Genomic DNA, 26,485 nt, shown 5'->3' with positions numbered 1-26,485 from the left:
CATAGAAGAGGAGTTAAGGCCAGCATAGATCAGCCATGATAGGCTAACAGTAGCTTGAGATAGTGACCTCGGACAAAATCTTTCCAAATCAGGTTGGTGAGTGACTTGGAGGAGAACTTGCTGGTGGTGGGGTTCCTATATCACTGTTGCCCTTGTTCCCAATGATAGTTTGCGAGGTGTCAGAAAAGACATGAAGTGTATTTTCCAGATTGTACTTAACTGGAACCACAGGTTATGCAGGGTGTCAAAAGATGACAATGTGGAAAGATAACTCACTATTCCTTCATCTAAATACAACACACCAGAATTAGATGTCCTTGCCTTTACAAAGGGAATAACTGCTCACAGAAGGGACTACAGTAAAAAAGAATCTGGAGAAGGAAAAACACAATGAAGATCTGTAATAACTTCAGTTTGCTCAGGACCCATTTTATCACATTTTTGGTAAACTCACTTCACTGACCATCTGATACTCACTTTAAGTATTGCCCATGGATTGTTCTGAAGTTCAGCAAACCATTCTGTGGCACCATTATAACACCAGAAGGCTGAGAAACTTCACCTCCCCTGCCATTAAGCAAATGACTGGATTTGCTTACAAGTCAATTAAACCAAATGGACCCAATCTACTTTGCTGTGTAAATGACATTTCAATTGCTTATCTCTGCAGGAGACCCAAATAAAGTGTGGATCAGCAATAAACAACAGATTGGCAATTGCAGGCTACTTAATCCTTGTGCTCAAAAGGGAGGCATGATATTATTGGAAGGAACCCCCTTTTATAAATGATAAACCAAAGGCAGAAAGGGTTGAATGTGTAAGTGTGCAGTGGGTTGTTTGTACCTGCCTACATTTAGAAATATTGCTCAGGACTTTGGAATGCTCTCTGGCGGTGGTATTTGACACCTGCCTGGAATGTTGGCACAATGCCATAATGATTCAGCTGACGGTTGTGGCATATTGCTCGGCCTGTTTGTGTAGTTTGAAACATTTTACCTCCTGTCACCAAACTAATTATTCAGAGGCAGGAAACAAAAACCTGTGTCAGCTCAGTATCTTTCACCTCAGACGAAATAAAGCTTCTGGTTGTCAAATGTGGTCAGTTTGCAAGGTACATACCAACATGGGACACTTAACACATGCAGCCCACCCATGTAACACATGTGTCAAACATAATCTCCCTCACTCCACCATCCTAGCCTGTGTCCATCTATCTGTCCCATTTCCCATGAAATAATTTGTTTCTGTCTCAAATGTGTTTAAAGAAGTCTCTCTCTAAAATACTAAGATGAAAGAAATTACTACAGCAGAAGGGTTGTGGCCATTTAGGAATAAAATGGTGATCTATGCCTAGAGGCAGAAGACAGACCTGGAATAATAAATGAGTGCTTTGGTGGCATAGTGGTTCAGCTAGTGGAGTAACCTGGGCTTGATCCTGACTTCTGGTTTTGTCCACATGGATTTACATGTCGTCCCTGTAACTGCACGAGTTTCCCCATCGGTGCTCTGGTTTCCTCCCACATCCCGAAGACTTTCTGGTCATGAGGAGAGTTGACCACTGAAAATTGTCCGCAGAATGTAGGTGGGTGGTAAAGTTGGGGGAGACAATGGGAATGTAGGAAGAATAAAACAGGATTAGAGTAAATGGCTGATTTGATGGTCAGCATGGAGTTTGGGGGGGGGGGGAGGGTGGGGGTTAATGAGCCTGTTTCGAGTCTATGACTCTAGTGAGAGGGATGACAGGAAAGATAATACATGAGGTGAACATTGATAAGCAGAAGACACTGCAAAGGCTGGCTGTACTCAAGGTGAACAGGGCACCAGGTCTGGAAGAGATACACCAGTGATTGCTGGCTGAAATGTGGGTGGAGGTTCCAGAAGAGCTTGCCATACCCTTCCACTACCTGGATAGAGGGGAAATGCCAGAGGACTGGAAATTGGCAAATATATTACCTTGTTCAGGATGTGCTGGGCAACTACAGGTGGGTAGGTTTAATCTCAGTGTTGGGGAGCTTCTCAACACAATAATCAGGGAGGATGTGGCAAGTATTTGGAGAAGTTTGAGTTGCTAAAGGCGAGCCAGCACAGATGTGTAAAAGAGAAATTAAGTTTGATTAAATTAAAAGAAGTTTTAAAAACCAAATAACATTTTTGATGAGTTGAGAGAAGGTTGATGAAGAAAATATAATTGATATCATCTACATGGATTTTCAAAAGGTGTTTGATATAGTCCCACACATGAGAATAGTTAGCAGAATTGATGCTCATGGAATTAAAAGAGCACTAACAGCATGGCTAAAAGTTATAAGGCTTATACTAGTAATAAATGATTGCTTTTCACACTGGAGAACTGTAGAGAAATGGTATTCCAATTATTAGTGATAGGATCATTGATTTTTTTTAAGCTATGTATCAACAACATATTGGTGTGGAGGGTAAAAACCTCGAATTTACAGATGACTCAAAGCTTGGAAGTGTGGTAAACAGTGAGGAGAATAGCAATAGATGGCAATGAATTTGGGTGCACTGGCAAATAGTGGATCAATTTTAATATAGAGTGGTGAGAAGTGATATACATTAGCAGAAAAAATGAGATGCACATTTAATTCAAATTGTATTTCTAAAGAGTTTGCAGGAGCATGGGTGGAATGAAAACAGAAAATACGGGAAACACTCAGCAGATCAGGCAGCATCTGAAGAGAGAGAGAGAGAGAGAAACTATTCATGTTTCAGGTGCGGGATCCATTGTCAGAACTGGGAAAGATAGAAAATCCAGGTAGTTTTCAGTAGGAAAGATTGGGGGGAGATGCATAGAACAAACAAGTAGGGCGAGTCCAGATGGACTAATTGGAGCAGTTACAAGCATATTAAGCTTCTTTGTGTAATGTTAATGGTGAGTCTGTGGGGCATGGCCAGCAGGTCAGACTATGAGTAGAAAAAGATAAACAGAGCCAAAACAATGAAATGCAGAAGTGGCCAGTCCTGATACAGAGAGAAAGAGAGAGGGTGAAATGGCTAAAATCAAACCTGGGCAGACATGTATATAAACCCTTGAAAATGGAAGAGTAAACATAACAGATCCTAGGATCATAAATAGAATAGGAAAATAAAACAAAATGCTGGAAATAGTTAGCAGGTCAGACAGAATATGATGAAGGGTCTCTGACTTGAAATGTTATGTTTCTCTTTTCACAGGCACTGCCTGATCCAGCATTTCCAGTTTTTAAATATTAGTTATATTGAACCTGTACAAAACACTGGTTAGCCCTCAAATGGAATATTATGTCCAGTTCTTTAGGAAGGAGCTGAAGCAGCTCGAGAAGGTGCAGTGAAGATTTGCTAGAATGGTTCCAGGGATCTTAGTTACACGGTCAGAGTGGGGAAGCTGGGTTTCTTCTCCCTGGACTAACAAGGTTGAGAGCAGATTTGATGAAGACCCATAGAGTCATGACTCATTTCGATGGGGCAAATTTGGGCAAAAGAAACAAGTGAGAGGCAAGGAAAAAGTTTTGTATGCACAGAGGGGTTATGATCTGGAATTCACTGGCTGGAAGAAGAACTAGTCTCTTCAAAAGAGACTGGAACAAAATACTACAGATGCAGGAAATTCAAAACAGAAAAAGCACATGCTGGAGGCACTCAGCAGGTTAGGCTGTATCTGCGGGGAGAGAAAAGAGTCGACCCAGAGACACAAGAGGTTCTGCAGATGCTGGAATCTGGAGCAACACACACAATTCTGGAGGAACTCAGCAAGTCAAGCAGGATCTATGGAGAGGAATAAACAGTCGACCTGAAATGTCAACTGTTTATTTCTCTCCATAGATGCTGCCTGACCTGCTGAGTTCCTCCAACATTGTATGTGTGTTAAGTTGACACTACAGAGCCAACTCTGCTTCTCTCTGTGGATGATTGCCTCCAAGATATGCTGTTCTGGTTTTTCATGAAAGGGGATTGGGTAGACACAGAAAGAATAGCTTGCAGAGCTATGGGGAAAGAATAGAATGGGGGAATTAGACCAATGGTTTACTCCACTAGAAGCTCACATGGAATTGATGTGCTGAATGGCTTCCTTGGTACTTTAATGATTCTACAAAGACATTGTCAACAGATGATTGTGTGAAATCCTTTAACTTGTCTAATTGTGAACTGGGGAGGTGAGTGGCAGTCTAATGGCGTTCTTTGAGATGAATAACTGATTTGATAGATACAGGAACCCAATTCATCCGGTGGGAATCCACATCTGGAGGACAAGATCTGAGCAACCCTTTTCATTGTGACATTAACAATGTCATCTTGCATAAACTTTAGCAGAAATCCAGAATTCTCTTCTTTATGAGGGATATTCTCGCTGCATCAATTGAAAGGTAGTTAGATCAGTTAAGGGTATCAGGATATATGGCATAAAGCATTGAACTGGAATTGAATTATAGGTCAGCCATGATATAATTAAATGGCAGAATAAGTTAGTAGGGCTGAATAGTCTACTGTTCCAGTCACTCAGTGGTCCTATTGGAATAGGAATGTGGACTGGTGCTCAATTTTAGATTAATTCAAAGTTTACTTTGTTTTAATTATGGTTGACACAAGTGATATTTGGACAATGAAAGACATTTAAGGAACAGAACTGAATTGCTCTTCTCTGTAGTTGTGGTAAACAGCATACATCAAACTCACATTGTGCAATTTCATTCACTATCAAAGGGCTTTGTGTCCATAGCTGCCAGAAGAGCTGTTCTGGCAAATTCTGCTTCTCAGTTCCCAGTCCATGGTCTTGTATGTAATGAGCCCTCAAGTGCTTATCTGAGTGCCTGAAAAACAAAAAAAAATGAAGATCCCATTAAACTGAAACAGAAACAAAAAAAAATGGTGGAACTATTCCACAAATCAGGTAGCAACTATAGAGAAAGAAAATTCTGGCAAAAAGTCATTGACTTGAAACATTAGCTATTTCTCTTTCTCTCCATAGATGCTGCTCAATATACTGAATATTTCCAGCATTTTCTGTTTTCACTGCTCTTCAAATGCGATGAGGGTTTCTGACACCATCACCTAGCGCCAGTGACCCGGGTTCAATTCCAACTGCTGTCTGTAAGGAGTTTGTATGTTCTCCCGGTGACTGTATGGGTTTCCTCTGGGTGCGCCGGTTTCCACCCACATTCCAAAGACGTACGGGTTAGGAAGTTGTGGGCATGCTATGTTGGCACCGGAAGCGTGGCGACACTTGCGGGCTGCTGCACAAAGATGCATTTCACTGTGTGTTTCGATGTACAAGTGACTAATAAAGAGATCTTATCTTTTCCAGAAGAGTTCCAGGCTCTCGCTATTCCTCAATTCCCATCATCACTCATCATAATCCATGACCCCAGTTACTAATCTTTATGCCAACAGAAGTAGGTCCTTCCCTTTCAAACAGCCTGAATCTCCCAGAATTTTAAACTTGTTGATTAAATCTCTACTCAGGCCCCTTTGTTCCAAAGAAAATTACTCCTGTTGGATAATCTTTCCTCTTTAACTAAACATTTGCAATCCTGCCAACATTCTAGTACATCTCCTCCGCACACACTCAAATTGAGTTTATTGTCATGTGCACAAGTACAGTCACGTACAGATGCACTGAAAAACTTGCTTGCAGCAACATCATGGGCACGTCGGTACAGAAAACACAATACAAATTATACAGGACAGTGAACAGAGAGAAAAAAAGACTAAAAACACACTAATGCTATTGAATAATGCAAGAACCAGATAACCACCTTATCTAATTATTCCCTACCATTCCTCCTATCTTCAGGGATTGCTTCTCCACATATCTACCATTAATTGGGCATTGCGTTACTTGCCCCAGATATCACCTCAATTTACCAGAATAATTCTATTTGCTACTTATTTGCTCATTTGACCAGCCCAATTACCATGCAAATGAATTAGGAGCAGGAGTAGACCACTCATCATCTCAAACCTGCTCCATCATTTCAGAGGTTTATGGCTGATCTAATTGTAACCTCAGTTCTGCATTCCTGCCTACCCATAATAGCCTTTCAACCCCCTGCTTCTCTGAAACTTATTTATCCTAGCCTTAAAAACATTTAAAGGTTATCTTTTTGATGAAGAGATCTATCAACTTCTGAGAAGCCAAAAAATCTTGTCTCATTACTGCTTTAAATGGACATCACATTTTTAAAATGGTAACCTCTTAACTTTAGACTTCCCACAGGAAGAAATATCCTTTTCACCTCATCCACACTGTCAAGACCTACACATCTCAATTAAATTCCCTCTCACTCTTCAAAACTCCAGTAGATGCAAGTCTAGCCTGTCTAACCGGTCCTCCAAGGACAATTTACCCATTCCAAGCATTAATCTGGTAAATCTTCTCAGAACTGCTTCCAATGCATTAACATTCTTTAAAAAAACAATACTTTACACAATACTCCAGATGTGGTCTCAACAATGCCCCATACAAACAGCAAAAGCTCCCTACCTTTGTATTCAATTTCCCTGGTAACAAACAATAACATTTCTATTAGCTTTCCTAATTAGTCTCTGCCTGCATTTTAGCCTTTCACAAATACTTTTTTCCATTTTTCTGTCAAAATGGATAATTTCACGTTTCTTCTCATTCTATTCACCAGATCTTTGCCCACTCACTTAACGCTTTACATTTTTATGTCCTCTTTAGTTTCATTTCCTACCCATCTTTGTCACCTTTAGTATCTTCATCCAAGTCATTCAAATTTGCAAAATAAAAGAGATTCCAGCACTAACCCCTGTGGTTTATCACTCACAACATCTTGACAACTAGGGGAAGAAAAACATTCATGTCTACTTTCTTTTCCCTGCAAGTCAGTCAATCTTCTACCTACTCAAATAATGTTATCTCCTGCAGCATGCATCTTTGTTTTCTACAATAACCTTTCTTGCAGCACCTCATCAAACACTTCCTAGAAACCTAAATGTAGAACATCCACCAGATCCACTTTATCCATATCACCTGTTACTTCAACACACTTCAATAAATTGGTCAAACATGATTTCCCTTTCACAAAACCACATTGACTTTACTAATTACCTTGATTTTTTCCTAAATGTCCTGCTATAAACTTTAATAATAGTTCTAACATTTTCTCAGTGACCGATTTTTTTAACCCAAAATAAACTTTATTCATCATAAAAAACAAACTATATACAATAATAAAACAGTGCAAGCCTTTACATTCATGTACAGATCAATCATTAGTATTACCTTTTTATAAAAAAAACACTTGTGTGGCTCCCTGGGGTGATACCCTCAATGACAGATACTAGATGAGCTGACCTGTAGTTTCCTGCTTTCTGTCCCCTTCCTTTTTTAAAAACAGTTTATAGCTTTCTTCCTCACTATAAAACATGTTGAAGTTTTGGTATCATCTGCAAATTTCTTAATTTTACCTCCTATATTAAGTCTGAGTCAGTGATATTTATCACTGAGCACTTTGGTACAACACTACCTACTGCTTTCCAACCATTAAAACTCCCTACCTTTGCCCCATGCTAATTTAGGATCCAATTTACATAGTTCAAATCAGCCAATGGCATTTACTAGTTCTGTTGGTTCATGACCTCTATGATCCTCCAGTAAAGTAACAGCTCTGAGATCTGTTGTTTATTCATAGGGAGTGGGAGTCAATAATAAGTTCAGCAATTATTGTCCATCTGTATTTGCTTGCAAACAGAATGGCTTGTTAGGTCATTTCAGAGGGCAGTTAAGAGTCAACAACATTGCTGTGGATTTGGAGTCACACATTGGTTGGCCTAGGATAGGATGCCAAATTAATGAGCCATTTGTGGTCCCCATGGTCCTAGACTATTCAGTCAGGGGAAACATCCTTGTTGCTTCCACCCTATTTGGCATTGAAAGAATTTTTAAAATTTCAATAAAGTCCCCTCTCATTTTTCTAAACTCTGGAGAACGTAGCCCTAACCTACTTAATCTCTCATACAGCAAACCAGAAACCCTCACTGGACTCCCTCTGAGGCAAGTATATATTTTTAAATAAGGAGTCAAAGTTGTAGACAATGCTTCAGCTGTGGTCTCACCAAAGCCCTACGTGAATGCAGTAAGACTCCTACCCTTGTATCATCAGTGTTTAAGAATAGCATTAACTGTTTGGTGATATTAATGAGCAATTATAGAAAAGGTTTCCTGCTTGAGAAATTATTTCTTTGCCTAATACACAAAGTTATGGTATTGGGCTAAATATATAGATGTGGTTCCCCCATTTTAAAACTACTGTTTATATTATCACAAACCTGACCTTGGGGCTCCATGAACATGCTAGTTCAGGTTATGTGAAACCAGGAAACATTCCGTAGCAGCCAGCTATGTGAAACAGCACACAGCCTGGTGCTGTTGGAATACCCTCAACTTCACCCAACCAAAAACAAATGTCGCAGAAAAATAAACATGAGCAGACAGCGATACATGAGAGACTGGAACCTGATCCAGACCTCCATGGTTATGTGAGGAACTCACGAGCTTCTGCAAAGGTATCTGCACCTCAAGGCTTTGCTCTAGTTTAAATTGCTTGCATAGCGTTCAAATGGCTGAGTTTAATGCTCCGCTCCTTCCTATCCAGAACTCTTGTGAGTAGAATTTTAAACATCGTCTCAGGATATAAGAGTGCTGCTGAGTGTTCAGTACCTTCAATGGTACTGCTGAGATAAATAGAAGGAATAATGTAATTGTTTAGGGGCCAGGTCAAAGGATACCAGAGGTGGCAGCACAAGTAGATGATGTGGTGAAGACATGCAGGATACTTGCCTTTATTAGCCAGGGCACTGAATACAAGAGCAATGAGGTTCTGTAACAACTTCATACAATGTTGGTTAGGCCGCAGCTGGAGTACAGGGTACAGTTCTGTTCAGATTGTACTGGAGGGGTGCAGAGGAGATTCACCAGGATGCTGCTATGAGGAGAAACTGGAAAGGCTGGGTTTGTTTTCCTTGGAGTGGAAGAGACTGAGGATAGATGATAGACGTTTACAAAGCCATGAGAGGCATAGCTAGGGTAGATAGTAGGAAATGTTTTCCTATAACAGAGGTGTCAAAAGTTAGAGAGCATTGGTTTAGGGTAAGGGGATCTGAGGAAGAACTTTTTCACGCAGGGCATGGTTGGAATTTGGACTGCATTGCCTGATTTGATGGTGGAGGCAGAGATTCTCGCAACATTTCAGAAGTATTAAGACAACACTTGAATTGCTAAGGCATGGAAGGACATGACCTAGTGCTGGTAACTAGGATTAGTATTGATAAGTATTTGATGGCCAGCATGGATAGGGTGGTTCAAAGGGCCTGGTTCTGTGCTGCATGACTCTATGACCTCAGAAACTACAGAGTCAGATGGGAGGGAAGTCATTCTTAGCCTTGAGGGTCTGCCTGAGAAGAAGAAGATGATAAAGACACTTTGTGTGTTCAAACCTCTTGCAATTTACAATGCTGTGAATACATATCTGAGAAGCAGGAGATGATGAGGGCTTGCAATAAGAGATTCCTTGGGAAGGGATAAGTGTTGAGACATCAGTCAGGGAGCTCAGGGCCTCAAGGGTCAGATCAAGTCAAGGTGAGAGGCATAGCTAGGGTAGATAGTAGGAAATGTTTTCCTACTATCACTACTTATGATAATACGTAAAATAAAAGTAAAAATGTAAGTATGTTAGAATTCAAAAATGTTAAACCTTGAACGTTAACCCCAAAACTAAACTCTTCGTGTGTGTGTGTGTGACAAAGTCCCAAACTCCAAGTTCCAGAATGGTTCTTAAGGTTCAGTTCCGCAAGCCATAAGGTGAAACATGAGCAAGGGCTTCTTCAACAACCACCGTTGTCTGAAGATAAGACGTAGACGTAGAGAAACATAGAGAGAGTAAATACGAAATCCAAATGTTCCATGATGGAACCCCAGTGACACTTCAGTGTTTACTCGGTAGTGACTTCCTCACCCCGAAAAGCATCCGAATCGTGGTCGACCGACACTCACTCATAAGTGGTGAGTGTTGACGTAGTGATGTGGTAGGAGGGTGGAAAGGATTGGTGAGCTACCGTGTGCTCATAGTTAAGGTGGGTGGGTGGGGGTGGGGAGGGAATCAGATGTTTGGGATTGTACCCAGCAATGACTGGGGTGCCAGGTTCATGATTAGTGGAGGATGGTGCAGGATACTCATGACAAGGGCTGGGCAGGACAGGATACCCCAGTGAGAGTTATGTTTTTTGTACCTGAGTTGTGTTCCCAACGCTGGACTCAGCCTGGGGCCACTACTGCTGGTCCCCTTTAACTGAGGAGAAAGCTGGCCACATGATGCTGGGAAGGACTGCTGCTGTACGGGGGCCCTGCATGCATGGATCTACATTGCTGAAGCAGTATGGAGGCATGCATTAGCTGCACAGAGGACCCCTGCACGAAAATTGTACACTTCATCAACCTTGCCATATGTTCCTGGTTTTCCTTTATAATCCTTTTCTTAATTGAAATTGTTTGGTGGCATGCAGATAAACATTACGGCTATGATAGATTTCTCATTTCTCTGCCGCTTCTGCAGTGACTTGCTGGCATTCTGTAATAATTCAAAGTGATTATTCAAACAAGGTGTGATAAGTAAGGAACAGGTTTCTATCAGACAGGTGGCCAGACAATGAGCTGATACTGACCAGGGATGCACCATAACAGGAAACAGAGAAGGAACCAATATAAGAGGTGAAATTACTCCAGCATGTCCTTGTGCAACACTTCCCAGCTGGATATGGAAAGTGATGAGAGAAAGCCTGGGATTCAAACAACACAGAGGAGTAAACCATACAGTGCCTTCACCTAGCTCACCAAAAAAAATGGATGATCTGTGGCTCACTAACATTGACCTATTTTTAACATAGAACATAGAACATTACAGAACAATGCAGGCCTTTCGGCCCACAATGTTGTGCCGATATTTTATCCTGCTCTAAGATCTATCTAACCCTTCCCTCCCACATAGCCCTCCATTTTTCTATCATTCATGTGGCTATCAAAGAGTCTCTTAAATGTCCCTAATGTATCTGCCCCCATAACCTCAGCTGGCAGTGCATTCCACGCACCCACCACTCTCTGTGTAAAAAAAACTTACCCCAACATCCCCTTATATCTTCCTCCAATCACCTTAAAATTATGCCCCCTCGTTGTTGTCCTGGGAAAAAGTCTCTGACTGTCCACTCAATCTATGCCTCTTATCATCTTGTACACCTCTATCAAGTCACTTCTCATCCTCCTTCTCTCCAAAGAGAAAAGCTCGAGCTCACTCAACCTATCCTCATCAGACAATCTATCCTCATTTTTACTCCACATCCCATGACAAACACCCAAAATAAATGTCTACCAGTCTGAAGTTTTGAAAACTTCAATTTAAATATAAGAGTGGGCCATTCAGCCCTCCGAGCTGGTTTCTACATTCTATAGGATCATGGTTGATCATCCATCTCAATATCACATTCCCATTCTCTCCCTATACCCTGCAATGTCTCTGGCATCTATGAATTTATTTTTTCCTTCTTAAATGTGTTCAGCATCCATTGTTTAGATTTTTGCTACCCTTTTTCTTGGAATCTTGATCAGCATGGACCAGTTGGGCCAAATGACCTGTTTCCGTGCTGTATGACTCTTTGTGCTTCCTGAAATACCATGTGTTCTTTAGTAGAGAATGTGACAAACCAGGAAAGACAATCGCTTCATGTATATATAAAAAAACTGTGCCAGCTTCAAACGTTATGGAAAATTTGCAGTACCTTCAAAGAGTATCACTGACACCACGATCACTTGGGTGAGTAACAATTTCCTTGCCACATTTGCCTCTGGAGAAGAAACCTGTCTAAAAATAGTGTTGTTGTTCAAGAGAACATAGCAGTAAGCTCACATTCCTCCAGCCACCTATGATTTTTTAAATCAATGCAGAAGCTGGAAAAAACAATCACACCTGTGTAAGATGTTACAAAACCGAATTTGATTCCTACCCTGCCTGTGGGCCAACTTATTAAGAATTTTTTCTGGCATAGATCTGAGTCATAAGGTCAGTGACTCTCAAAAGATGATCTAGAAACACAGTTGCTGTGAAATTTTCACAAAAGGAAAAGAAAGACTTGCGTTTTTACAGTGTCTTTCACATTGATTTCAGGTGTCTCAAATGCTTTACAGCCAATTAACTATTTTTGAAATGTAGTCACTACTGGAAACACAGCAGCTGAGTTGCAAACAGCAATGTGATAACAATCAGATAATTTGTTAATGTTGAATTGTGACCAGGGCATTGGGACAACTCCCCTGCTCTTCTTTAAACTAGCACCTATGACAGATTTACTCCTGTGAGTAAAAACAGAAAATGCTGGAAACAATTAGCAGGTCAGGTCAGGCAGTATCTGTGGATTGAAAAAAGAGCGGTAACCTTTCAGGTTCGAGGCTTTTCACCAGTCTGAGTAACTGCGTGGTGACTATTGTGTATCTTTTCAGGACTGAGCTTTCCTTGCAATTGATAACATATTTCTTAAAGGGAAAACAGTGAGCAGCAAATCTATTCCAAGTCAGTGACTCTGAATGAGCTCCATTTTCCCAGCCTACCACTTGTATTTAGTTCCAGCCAAAACAGACTGTGACAAAAGTAACTCCCCTTGTTTACAAAGTCCTTAAATCAAGCCCAGAATTTCTATGTTCTTTTTGTTGGGGCATTGGTGTAATCTGGCCAGTGACAAGGTATTTGAAGTGAACTACTTTCCATCAATTCTTGCTCCCTAATAGAATTAATGAAAATTTCCACTGAGCTTCAGTCTATGCATTCTTGCCATCCACCCAAACTTTGTTGTACTTCTGGGGCCACTATTTCTAGGCCCAAATGAGCTAGCCATGGATGACATGTAGTTTCAAAGTGGGTGGAGCAGTGGGACGGGGGAAGAAGGCTCACAAGGGTCTGAGCAGGAGCAGGTTGCGGCCTGCAGGACCCCACAGGTAAAGACCATTTCTTTTGGCTTTGCATATAGGAGCAAAATATTTTAAACCTCACCTTTTTGACTTTAGCTTTCAGCAATCTCTTTGACTAGAGGTTAGGTCACATATAGATATTGAAACTCTAGCTGCACCTTGCCTGGTTCTGGCTTTATTCTGGACAGCCTGACTTCCGGAATGATGAAGCCATAAGGAATGGCCTTTCCCTGCAGCAGTTGATTTATGAGAATAGTTTCTTGGATTAGGGACTAGGGTTACAAGGACAGATTAGAGAGGGTGGGGCTATCTTCTTCGGAGAAGAGAGGGCTGAAAGAAGATTTGGTAGAAGCATATAAAGTGATGAGAGGTCTGGGCGGAGCGTGTACTGGGAAGCTGTTCCTTCTGGTGGAAGGGTTGAGGACTCGAGGTCCCAGGTATAAAATTAATGGGGAAGGGAACTAAAAGTGACATGAGGGAAAACTTTTTCACACAGCATGTGGTTGAAATTTGCACGGCGACGAAGATAGGGCTGGTGGTTGGAACCAGAGAGTTCACAATGGGTCAGATGGCCTCATCCTGAACTATAATGTTCCTATGATTTGATGAGGTTCTTCACCGAACAGAGAGTGAAAACCTCTAAAATTATGGAGAAACATGGCTCCAGGTATTTCTACATTTCTTGGCAGGCTGTGTTAGTTGTTATTTGTATTCTAAATCCTACTGCAGCTGCTAGCTTTAATGGGTCTCGTGCAACACGGTTAAATCTCCTGATGCACTCCCAGTAAAATGCTTCAGCTGTGGTGGGTCTGACAATTTATCTGAGGCTATGGTTACAGCACCTTCATTCTCTGTGCTCTGCTATAGTGATGTGGTTCATGCTAATAGTGCTCATGGCCAGAGCCAACAGACCTGTGCTGTTTGCAATGCTGCCTTAATATAAGTGGCAAATGAATGATGTGCCTGCACTAGGCCACAAGTTACATAGTGCAATGTTTTCCTGTTAAAGCTGTAATGTCTTAGTTTATGTTCGCCATTCAGTGTTATTTGAATTAGGTGGTCTTCATTGTGAGCAACACCACAACTGAGCCAGGCAGCAGTAATTTTATATAGTTGCAAAAGGAAAATGATGTCCCATTCTGAGGCTCAAAGACTGCACAGCTGATAAGGTTGCAGGAAAATATTTTCCCTCGATTTCCAAACCAGTAATATTACCCAAGATTAACTTTTGAAGCCATTCATAACTCTTCTGTCCACGAGGCTGAGGAGATAAGTTCCGACAGAACTCGCTTGATATCTGGAAGAGGATAATAGATGAGAAATGGCAAAGGACACCTGATCTGTATACACACCAAGCAATGGCCGTTTCCAACAAATAAGCCCCAGTTACTTCTGCAATTTGCAAAATAATCACAATTATCATGCCCTGCATAATTAAGACATTGGGTGTCACCGTTGAACAGAAGCTGAAGGCACTGTGCAGTGGTCTATTCTGTTAATATATTTGACAGCTGATAGGAATGCATGGAGCATTCCCTGTGGTGTTAATATATCTGATGGGTCTGTATAGTTCATTCCTTGTGGTGTTACTATATCTGATACGATTGATTGTTATATTCTGTGTGGAGTTAAAATATCAGATAGGACAGCATTTTATATTTCCTGGTGGTGTTAATATATCAGGTAGCACTACATGGTGCATGCATTCCCTGTGGTGTTAATATATCAGATAAGACAGCATGGTGCATTCACATTGGTATTAGTTCATCAGATTGCAAAGCTTTCCACATTCCCTGCTGTGTTAATACATCAGTCCTTTCAATACATCAGGTGCTAGTATATCAGATAGAACTATGGTGTTAGCATATCAGATAGGATTGCATTGTGCATTCATGACATTGTATATACTGTATATCAGACTGAGCGGTGGAGTGCATTCTCTCTGCTGTTAATACATTCATATAGGACACAGGGTACTCTGCAGATCTGTTTCCTCCGAGAGACCTACAGTTCCTGAATATATTCAAGACAGAAATTAATGTTTTCTAGATATTAGGGAAATGAAGGGATGTAGGATTAGTGCACAAAAATATTTACCGAGGTAAAGGAACAACCATAATCTTGTTGAATGGCAGACCAGTCATGACAGTCACAAATTGCCATCTCCTGATTCTATTATTATGTTCTTGTGGCATTATAGTGAATGGTGCTTTCCCCAGTGTGTTAATATATCAGGTAGAACAGCAGAATTTATTTCCTGTGGTGCTAGTATTGCAGATTGGACTTTACAGTGCACGCTATGGTTTGTTGTATCAGAAAGGACTGTCTAGTCCATTCCCTGTGGTGTTAATACATCAGATAGGACTTTGTGGTAACATCGAACACAAAGAACATGACAACCAGTACATTCATTATCTGTTTCCACCTCCTTCAAAACCCTAGGATGTAGGTCATCCAGCCCTGTGCATCTAATACTTTTCAGTCCCATTGATTTCTCCAATAGCAATTTTTTTTACTTATGTCTTTGAGCTCCTCATTTACTCTGGACCTATAGTTCTTTGTATTTACAGAAATGTTTTCTGTGTTGTCTTCCATGAAGACAGATGTAAAATATTTGTTTGATTCCTCTGCCATTTCTTTATTCCCCAATATAATTTCTCCTGTTTCATTCTGTTAGGAATCACATTAACTTTAACTAAAACTTTCCTTTTCAACATATCTATAGAACTTTTACAGTGTGTTTCTATATTTCTTGTTAGCCTTCTCCCCGGTTCACTTTCCCTGACTTTATTCTCCCTCGCTGAATTCTGAAATTTTCCCACTCCTTTGGCTTCCTGTTTTCTTTTGGCAACCTGATAAGCCTTTTCCTTTGATCCAAAAATATCTTCAAGTTCCCTTGATTGCCATAGCTGGAAACACTATTCCTGTTTATTTTGCCTTACTTGTAAACTGAGTATTAATTCTTTAAATGTTAACTATTCGTTGTTTACTGTCACACTTTTAACATAGTTTCCCAATCTATCCTAGCCAACTCACACTTCATGCCTTTGTAGTTTGATTTATTCAGATTTAAGACCCTGATTCCAAATCAAACTTATTCACTTCTAATTTTTATATAAACTTCTGTTATATTATGATGACTGTTCCCTAAGACCTCCTTAACTTTCAGATTTCAGGTAACCCTTTCTCATTACACAACGCTGGAATTTCAAATGGTTTGATTCTTACACATACTGATCAATCATCTCTTACACACTTCATGAATTTGTCCAATTTTGCTGTTAATTTGCTTTGCCCAATCCACAGGTTGATTAAAGTCCACCAATGATAATGAAATTGCCCCTTTTATTGACATCTTTTATTTCCTGAATTATGCTGTGTCCTGCATTATTGTTACTGATTTGCGGCCTTCATGATTTCTACCCTTTCATGTTCCTACCCCTTTCTGTTTTTTAGCTCAACCCAAACTGATTCTGCTTCTTGATTTCTGAGCTAAGTTCCTTCCTGTGCACTGCCCTTTGCCCATTCTTTCATATCAGGGACAATGCACTTCCTTTTTCATTTTGCCTATCTCTTCTAAAGGTTAATTTTCTATTACCTTGTCCCTTCTCTTTAATTTACTACATTTCCCCTCACCAACTTCCCAGCACTGCCAAATATTTAGTTTAAAGCCTTATCTTTGGCAATCCCTCTGGTGTTAACATATCAGATATAATAGCAGAGTGTAATCCTTCTGGTGTTAATATATCAGATAGGATTGCATGGTGCATTCCCTGTGGCTTCAATATATCAGATGGGATTGTTTGGTGCATTCCCTACAGTGTTAATATATCAGATAGCTCTGTGTGAAGCAGTCCTTGTGGTGCTAACATACCACGTGGTATTGTTCGGCACATTCCCTGTAGTAATTAATTTTGTGGTGTTAATCATTTAGATAGGATTGTTTGGTGCATTCCATGGTGCTTATATATCAGATAGGATATTTGGTGCATTCCATGGTGTTTATATATCAGATAGTTCTGCATGGGGTATTCTGTTTTGTTACTATATCAGATAGGACTGCCTCATGCATTCCATTGTGTTACTATATTAGATAGGACTGTACAAAGCAGTCCTTGTGGTGTTGATATATCAGATCAGACTGTATGCATTCTCTGTGGTGTTAATATATCTGAAAAAATTTCATGGTGCAGTAGTCTTGGTGTTAATATTGCTGACAGGATCGCACGGTGCATTCTCTGTGACACTATTACATCAGTTAGGACTGCATGGTGCATTCATTGTGGTGTTAATATATCAGATGGGGCAGCTGAATCTATTCACTGTAGTGCTAATATGTCTGATAGAACTTCATGGATACTAATCTGTGGTGGCATTATGCCAGATAAGGCTTCACAGTATACTCTCCACAATGTCAGTATGTCTGAGAGGACTCCATTGTTCCAAGCCTGTGGAACTAATAAATCACATGGGAAGCAGAGTATATTCCCAATAGTATTAATAAGATAGCACAGTGTGGTCTAAACTCCATGGTATTAGTATATCAGATAACACAGCGTAGCCTATTCCCTGTAGTATTAATATATAATCAGATTACACCGTATGGTCTATTCCCTGTGCTATTAATATATATATCAGATAGCACAGCAACTTCCTGTGATGGTAATATAAATGAGGTAACACATTATGGTCTATTCCTGAGGTGATAATACATCGAACAGCACAGTTGGTCTATTCCCCACCATATCCAACAGAATAGTGTGGTACTTTCCCTGTGTGGGAATATATCAGATATATTTGTATTACCCATGCTGTATCATTGAGGAGCATTTACTACACAGTTGCTTTATCGGTTCCTTCAGAGGAGGAGCACCAATGTGCCCTTGGCTAGATAGTGCTGTCACTCTGGGGAAATAAGGAAACCTGTATCTGTTTTCCGAATTTCAAAATATTTCTCTATCCTATTACATTTTTCCTGACATTAAAAGACCAAAGGGAAAAACAGAGTGAAATAGAATCCATGTCTCTCTAGCTTAATGGATCCCAGATAGTGACAATATCAGTCGGCTCATTGGCACAGCGTGATGCAGTCTATATATTGTTAATGTTTGAAACAGAACAGGACAGCATAGTGCATGCTCAGCAAGAAGAAGCACCATAGTCACATGGTGTGTGAGTGAGTGACCACTATTCTACAACATTTATTTTATAATTGAGTGCTGTGACATGTTGCAAACAGAACAGAGAGGGTAACACTGGATCCTTCTCATCTATGTCATAGATTAATGCTGTCGTTCCCACATCCGTGGCCTCATCCCCCTTCCTAAAAGGCTCTCCGTGTGGTTTTAACAAATGCCAACTCTGGATTCTTGGAGAAGAAAATGATTAAAAAAATCCGTTTCCACAGACGTTTGATTTTGCTTCTTGCATCAGCCATTGGTTGGCTTCAGAGAGCCACCCTTAGCTTTCATGTTACAACACACTCTTAGCCTGCTCCACCCACAGACTTCACATCTGGGTGGATTATCACAATTTATCAGTTTGCATTTATATTGTAGAACTGTTTGAAGATCTCTAACAGATGAGACACCAACACATAAACAACTGCAAACATGTGCCTATATTTGAAAGGCAAGATTTGCATCATGGTTTTCTGATTACTCTTGATAGGGAAGGATCAGCCTTCATTGTCTTTTATATGTTTTAACTTCTCCTTCCGTAACTGATTTGACATTGAATTCACTCTCGCTGACAGTAATGCCTACTCTAATTGATACTTTGTGTTGCTTATTTCACAGTCCTTCCATTTGAATGGCTGGAAATGTGCACAGTTTCTTGTTCTGTCCACTCGGACCCTTATTGTTGTGCCATTTTCAGCTTGCATGCATTGTCTGCATCCTAGAGCTTGAAGACCAATGTTGGGTGACCTGAGTTCTACACAGAACAGGCCCTTTGGCCCACAATGTTGTGCCAACATAGCTATTCCATCCTGCCTACATAATGCCCATATCCCTTCATTTTCCTCTCATTCATGTGCCCATCCAAGCCCTTCTTGAAAGCCCCCAATGAGTTTGCCTCCACCATCCTATCAGGCAACACATTCCAGGCATCCACCACTCTCTCAGTAAAAAACATATCCCTCACGTCTGTTCTGAACCTACCCCCTCTCACCTTAAATGCATGCCCTCTGGTATTGGATTGCTCAATAATGGGAAAAAGGTATTGCTTGTCCACCCTATCTATGCCCCTCATAATGTTATACACCTCCAACAGATCACCCCTCAGCTTCTGCCACTCCAGAGAAAAGAGGCCGTTTGTCCAGCCTCTTCTGATAGCACATGCCCTCTAATCAAGTGGAGATGATGTAGGATGAAATTTCCTGTTTGTCTTGTAGATTAGATCCACTCCAGTGAGAAGTTGTTAGAGATGAGGTGCTACATTGTGGTGAGAAAAGTTGAGAAAAGTGTTGGGGTGATGATGCATCCTTGTGTGATGTCAGTCTGCATGGAAGTTGGGTCTGTTGTCTACCCATTGGTTAGCATCATAGCTTGCTTGCCATTATAAAACAGATGAAAGATAGTAATGAATTTCTGTGTGCAGCTCAATTTGGGAATGATGTTCTAGTCACTCTTGTGTAAATAGCTGGTCTTTCTGAGGTCAAAATGGACCATGTATCTGGATTGAAAGTCCTCCCTACATTCTTTCTGGATCTGGTGTGCAGTTAATATGGTATTTTTAAAAAAAATTTATTTACAGCGTAGTAACAGGCCCTTCCGGCCCAACGAGTCTGCGCCGCCCATTTTAAACCCAAATTAACCTACCCATACGTCTTTGGATTGTGGGAGGAAACCGGAGCACCCGGAGGAAACCCACCCAGACACGGGAGAATGTACAAACTCCTTACAGACAGCGATGGGAATCGAACCCCGATCGCTGGCGCTGTAATAGCATCGCGCTAACCGCTACTCTACCTCTACTCTGCCTTTAGGTGGATGAAATATACATTGTGCAATGGGGAGCAGCTCCTTGGCTTTTGGATGGAGGTGTTGAGGAAGCCGGATCAATGATTTTCCCTGTGGCTGACAGCAAGGAGGCCCTTCTGTAGAAACCACAGGCAATCTGCTGCCTTTCTTGAAAGTGGTTATGATTATGGCATCTCCCTGGTCTGCTCTCCATCCTCTTCTTCCCATATTTGGGAGGTGAGGTGTTACTTAGAAGGTATAATGAAATTGAACTCACTGGTACGTATCACAATAACTAGATGGTTCCCTCAGTTATGCCAATGGGTTCCCAGTCTTCACAGTGACTACAAAGGACAATAGAGTAGAAGTTGGTAAGCTGATGGATCAAGGTCATTGTGGATCTCTGCAAACAGTTCCTAGTAAACTATAAAGCCTGATCAATGTGTGATATGGAATGTTCTGCTCAAGAACAGAACTTATCACATATGCACATTTATATTCACATGTACCCACACGTAAACCATGTGAACATTCTTATAGTTTATAGGAGAAACACACACAAAGTGCTGGAGGAACTCAGCAGGTCAGGCAGCATCTATGAAGAGAAATAAACAGTCGACGTTTCAGGCCGAGACCCTTCATCAGAACTGGAAAGGAAGAGGGCAGAAGCTGGAATAAGAAGGTTGTGGGAGGGGGGAGGAGCACATGCAAGCAGGTGATAAGGTGATAGGTGAATTCAGGTGATTAGTGAGTAGATTACAGGAGGGGAGCAGTGAGAGAGGAGGAGGAAATGTTGACCTGTGGCAGATATCAACATGAAGTGGGTGCACAGCTGAACTGTAGACCTTATCTTTATCAACCTGACACACTGGGGGTGTTAGTTAGCGTGCTTTATACACCTTGTTAGGGTGACTGGCAAGCTTTCTGGCCCTTAACGCTTGACCTGACTGCAATAGGTGGGACACCACAGAGCTTCGACGGCTACTCCACTTTCAGCTCCACATTAAGTTGTCAAACTTTCCTGTCTCTTGGTGATCTTTCTTTTGAGTGGGTGCAGCTTCTGTCACTGTAGACGTGGCAGAAACTGAGCCCTGTGTTTCAAATTCATCTGGTTAGCATATTCAGGGAGAAGAAAATCTGCTCCCAACGGCTGGATATTGCATGATGTCAAATCAACAGCTGGTCCACTTCACTGTCCAAAATCCATTACCCTCACCTCGGCATGAGCTTTATATTTTTATCCAATGACCAGCTGTGGCCCAATAAGTTCTGGTGATCTGAAGGAGTTTAGTTTGTTACCTGGTGAAATAGATTAGTGGACTAGCTTCTAGGTGATTGATAAAAGGGAACATTTGTGAGTAAGTGCAATAAGTTAATGGATGACCTTTTGGTACCAGGCAGCTCTAATGGCTACATGAGTGTAGTTGATGAATATATGCACCTTGGAGAACCCTGCAATGGCAGCATATCCCCATGCCTGGTCTTCCTTTGCTTGTGGGCTGAAGGGGAAGTTGGGGTGGGTGCTGACAGGGGGTGTTGGGTGAAGGGGGGAGTGTAGGAAGCTGGTGAGTGGAAGGAGGGTGAGTGAAAGGGGAGCTGGGAGGGATGAAGACAAAGGGAGGTAGTTAGGGGAGAGGGGACTGATGGTGGGAGGAGATTGGGAGGGGGGCTGAGGAAGAGGGTATGGACAAGAACATATGTATTTAAGTCTGTGAGTTTGGTCAGTGCTCTCATGTGTGCACTTATAATGTGTGTGGCCATCTGTGTGTGTCCATGCACAAGTGTTTATGCTACATCAGCAACTTGGCCTGGTCTCCAAAGTCTTGGACCAAGGCCTTGCTCTATCAAGACTACATGGTAACTGGGATGGAATGGTCCATTCTCATTAAGAGAATTCACACACAGGCACCTTCTGCTCCTTGGAACAGGAGCGGAAGGAAGTCATCCTCAACCCCAAAGGATTTCCTGAGAAGAAAAGAAGAATTTGTAATGTACCACCAAAGGAAGTGGCTGAGCCAGATAGCTCAGATGGTTTCACAAAGAAACTGGAGAGGTACTTGTGAGAAAATGAAACAAACAGACTGAGTTGGGGAAGATAGATTGGGGGGGGACCTCATATGGACCATAAGTGCCAGCAGGATGGACTAAATGGTCTGCTCTTGCACTTTATATTCCATGTTATTTTACATTACGTGCATGCAGGCAAAAACTTTTGATTTGCAAATACATAGTTAAAGCTGAGGAGGTACTGCTGACAACACAAATGAATTCCAGTTGTACTGGTGGCAGGATCAGAGTAATTGCTGCAGCTGAGAGACACAGTGACTGAGCCACATGAGTTACTTTATGTAAATATGGGCGTCTCCATCCAATAACTGTAAATGATGTGGAAATACAACTCGGCAAGGACCAAATCAATAGAATGAGACCTCCCAAGAAAAATTGCTGGCTGCGATGATTGGAACAGTCTGCCCTTCCAAAGGGCGTTAAGATGTGGAGAACAAGCAGGAATTAAAGTATGATTCACAGCTCTTGGTACGCAACAGAAACGATGGCTTTATCTGGCCTAAATTAAGCCACCATTCTGGAAATCAAAAAAAAACTGCGGATGCTGGAATTCTAAAATAGGAAGAGAAAATGCTGGAAATACTTAGCAGGTCAGGTCGCATCTGTGGGTGGAGAAATAGAGTTAATGTTTTCATGTTTCAGATTGAAGACCCTTCATCAGAATTGGGAAGGAGAGAAAACAAGTTTATTAAGCTGTGGTGGGGGCTTGGGGACAGGACGGGGGGAATGTCTCTGACAGGGTAAAACTGATAAAAGCCACCAATTTATTCTGTTGAAGCTGAAGACTGCTATCATTACTCCTACTCATTAACCACAAGATTGTACTGGTACAATAATACTTGGCAGCAATAATATAGACATACTATTGCAATGTGGCACCTTTTCACTTCTTTGTAAACGTTAAACATTAGAAACCTTCTCAGTTTATTTGTTTTATGTGGTGCTGATGTAAAATGTTTGCTTTTATTGGGTTTGCTGGGGGCTAACATGGGCCAACATGAAAAGAACGATGATGTTCCCTCATACATGAGCTTATGTGAAAGCAAAGGAATGGGACAGGAGTGGAGGCCAACACTGCACAGATTCAGAGTCAAACAGTGAACCTGAGCGTAAAATAATGGGAAGAAAGAATCTAAATACAGTTATAGACTTGCTTATTTTGTTTTTGAGATTGATGAACTAATTGTGGAGATATTTTTCTTTTAGGTATATTTTATCATTTTTGGAAGAAATGAAAAATTCTTTGCATATTTAATGATTTAGCTGATTAGAAACAGAAACTGCTTTTTCCAGTTTTTCCTGAAGATGGTTACTATGGACAGAATACAGTTTCTTATATGTCACATTGACTAAGTGACTTTTCCAGTTCAAACAACCATTCCCACCATGTGACCATTCCAGCCCATTCCTATACTGGCAACCTTTCTTGTGCCCGTGACTATTGCCATCTAAGCAGGGCTATCCCTGCCCATGAACATTCTTGCTCAAGTGGCAATTCCTGCTTAAGCAGCAATCCTCACCCAAAAGACCATTCCTGTCCAGTAACCATTCCTGGTCGTGTGACCATTCCTGTCCAGTAACCATTCCTGGTCGTGTGACCATTCCTGTCCAGTAACCATTCCTGGTCATGTGACCATTCCTGTCCAGTAACCATTCCTGGTCATGTGACCATTCCTGTCCAGTAACCATTCCTGGACAAGTGACCATTCCTGCCTAACTGATTAATTCTGCACATGACCGTTCCTGCCACACTGAAAATTTCCACATTAAGAGATCATGCTTGCTCAATGATGTTTCCTCAACAAGTAACAATTCCTGCTTGGTGAGTAATCCTGCTCAAGACAATTCCTGTCCCAACAACCAAACCTGCCCAAATATCAAATTCTACTCCAATGACCATTCCTTCCCATGTAACCATTCCTGGCCAGGTGACCATTCCTGCCCACATGTCCATTCCTGGCCAGACAACCTCCATATATCCCAAATGCCCAAGACCACCCAAGTACCCATTCCTGCCCACAGAACCATTCTTTCCCACGTGCCCATTCATACTCCGGTTGTTGCAGATGACTCAGAGTTAGAGCTTTCTGTGTTTGGGTAGATGCCAGTATTGTATCTATACTGAAACAACTTGGCTGGAGGTATAGCTAGTTCGGAACACAGTCTTCAGTATCACTATCAGTGGCATGACCTTGATATAGAACCATAGGGTCATAAAGTACAGAAACAGGCTCTTCAGTCCAAGTCTGCACTGGCCATCAGGCATCCATTTACACTAGTCCCATTTTATTCTTTTCATATTCCAATCAATTCCCCCCAGATTCCACAGCTACTCTTGTACTCACCTACACACTGGGAGAATTTACAGCAATCAATTGACCCAGGTCTTTGGAAGGTGGAAGGAAAACTGAGGAAACACATGCAGTCACAGAGAGGATGGCATGGACAAGCTGGGCCAAAGGGCCTGTTTCAGTGCTGTATAATTCTATGAACCTATGACTCTGCCATGCCAACTGCACACAGATGGAGCCAGAGGTCAGGATCGAACCAGGGTTGCTGGAGCTGTGAGAAGCTGCTCATTTTTGTTGCATCAAACACTGCTACTTAGTTTGAGAATCATTGCCTTCAATAAAGGAGGCTCTGTTGTTGGCCTTGCTTTCTCTGAGTGATAAAACCTTGCAGCAGTACAAAATAACGAGTCAATCTATTAGCGTGGAGTTTGGGATATTACTGCAGGTGAGAGTAGGAGGAGACAGTGACCCAGCATAGTGAAGCTAGGGAGCAGGAGCAGTGAGGACGGCCAGGAGATGAATGTGTAAGCCACCTTGGGAAGGTTGAGGAGTACAAGCAGACTCAGCCGTCTGTCCTCTACATGGATTGTGTACAGTTGTTTCTTGCATGGAGCTGTGACATTTAGAACTAAAGGTCACAGACTTAAAATAAGGGACCGGCTATTCACGGCAATGGTGGGAGGGAGATAATGATTCTTTGGTATCCTCTTATCCTGTGGGGGCTCAATCACTAAGTATATTCAAGAAACAGATTGGCACAGTTTTAGGTATTAATCAATGGATCTGGTAAGAGAAAAGATCAGTCATCAACTTACTGAATAGCAGAGCAGACATGAAGGGCTGAATAGCCTCCACTTGCTTCTGTCTCTCATGTTCTTAGCCAAGGATCATCGGTGCGTTTTAGCCCCAGCACAACAGATGGAAAGTTTGGTCAAGGCAGAGCCTGAGAGACATGCCACAAAAAGGGGAAGCAATGAATAGATGCACAGCAAAGGCTAAAAAAAGTGAAAGACAAATTGGGGAGAAGCTAGCTTTAAGAACTGGAAGAGGAGAAGGAAAGTCAATATGTAAGGCAACATAAGGAAGAGGACGGAGAGTGAGAAAAGGCAAGCAAGGAAGAATTGTTATGACTGAGTTCATACATTCAGTAGAGAATAATACAGTTTGTTGTAGCTTTTAATTAGAATTATTAGACATTTGTGTTAAGGTTAATGCAAACTAACTGATGCATAATGGCAACATTAAAAAGTTGGTGCTCCAAAGCAAGTAACACAGTGTATTCATGGTTATGGAGTTGACTATGTTAATGCTGCAGTTGTAGAACAGGATGCCAAACCAATGTGTATGAGACCTAAATAAAGAGGTGATTTACTAGAATACCAAATGATTGAAGTAGACATTAAAGAGACGTTAAGTACAAGCCCAGAAGTGAAAGGTTTTGTAGTTGAGAAGACAAAGGGATTGAATGGGTTGTTCACTTGTGTATATTTGTCTCTGTCATTCATATCTGTGAATAGTTGATGATTTTTTTAGATCCCTTTACCCTTTTAAGGGGAAGGAGTGTTGTGCAGATGGATGTGAGTGAACTGAATATATCACATCTGGGCCATGCCATCTTTCCACAACTACCATCAGGCAGGAGGTACAGAAGCCTGAAGTCCCACACCACCAGGTTCAAGAACAGCTACTTCCCTTCAACCATCCGGTTCTTGAACCAACCGGCAAAACCCTAATCACCACTACAGTTCAGCAACACTATGACTGCCCTGATCACTTCGCACTCAAATGGACTTTTCTTTGTTCTAATTCTGTTTTTTCTTCTCATGTAAAAATTGTGTATAATTTCTGTTTAATTTATGTTTTTCTTTTGAATGCTGCTTATATGATGCCATGTGCCTATGATGCTGCTGCAAGTAAGTTTATCATTGCACCTGTGCACACAGTACATGTAGTTGTGCATGTGACAATAAACTGACTTTGGCACATTGTTGTACCAATCACTTTTGTTTAGTTTTGAGAATTTCTGCCTTCAATAAATGATATTCTATTGTTAGCTCTGCCTAGTATGAGTGACAGTACTTACAGCAATATCAAAGAAACCATTGGCTTCACAATACAAAGCTTGACATTTCATTCCACCTGTGGCAGGGAACTTGCAACAATGCCTTCATGTGGGTGCCGCCCATTTAATTGCA

The 26,485-nt window shown here is 41.3% G+C and overlaps 1 protein-coding gene across 2 annotated transcripts in view; it reads right to left on the bottom strand.

The window, feature by feature from the left end:
• LOC127579261 (fibroblast growth factor receptor 3-like) overlaps positions 1–26,485 on the bottom strand; it is a 228,644-nt gene that overhangs the window by 181,666 nt on the left and 20,493 nt on the right. The window contains exons 1-2 of one of the 2 annotated variants that reach the window (XM_052031932.1): positions 25,106–25,124; positions 4,675–4,808 (exon numbers count right to left, since the gene is read on the bottom strand). The gene's annotated coding sequence lies outside the window, so the exon portion shown is untranslated. Of the gene's footprint in view, positions 1–4,674; positions 4,809–25,105; positions 25,125–26,485 lie in introns of those variants that run through there. The other variant, XM_052031925.1, reaches the window with a different exon arrangement.

Source organism: Pristis pectinata, chromosome 2, assembly GCF_009764475.1.
Source record: "Pristis pectinata isolate sPriPec2 chromosome 2, sPriPec2.1.pri, whole genome shotgun sequence".
In the NCBI taxonomy this organism is placed as follows: domain Eukaryota; kingdom Metazoa; phylum Chordata; class Chondrichthyes; order Rhinopristiformes; family Pristidae; genus Pristis; species Pristis pectinata.
Note: the sequence above shows the minus strand (reverse complement) of the source record. Positions and strands in the feature narration are given on the sequence as shown.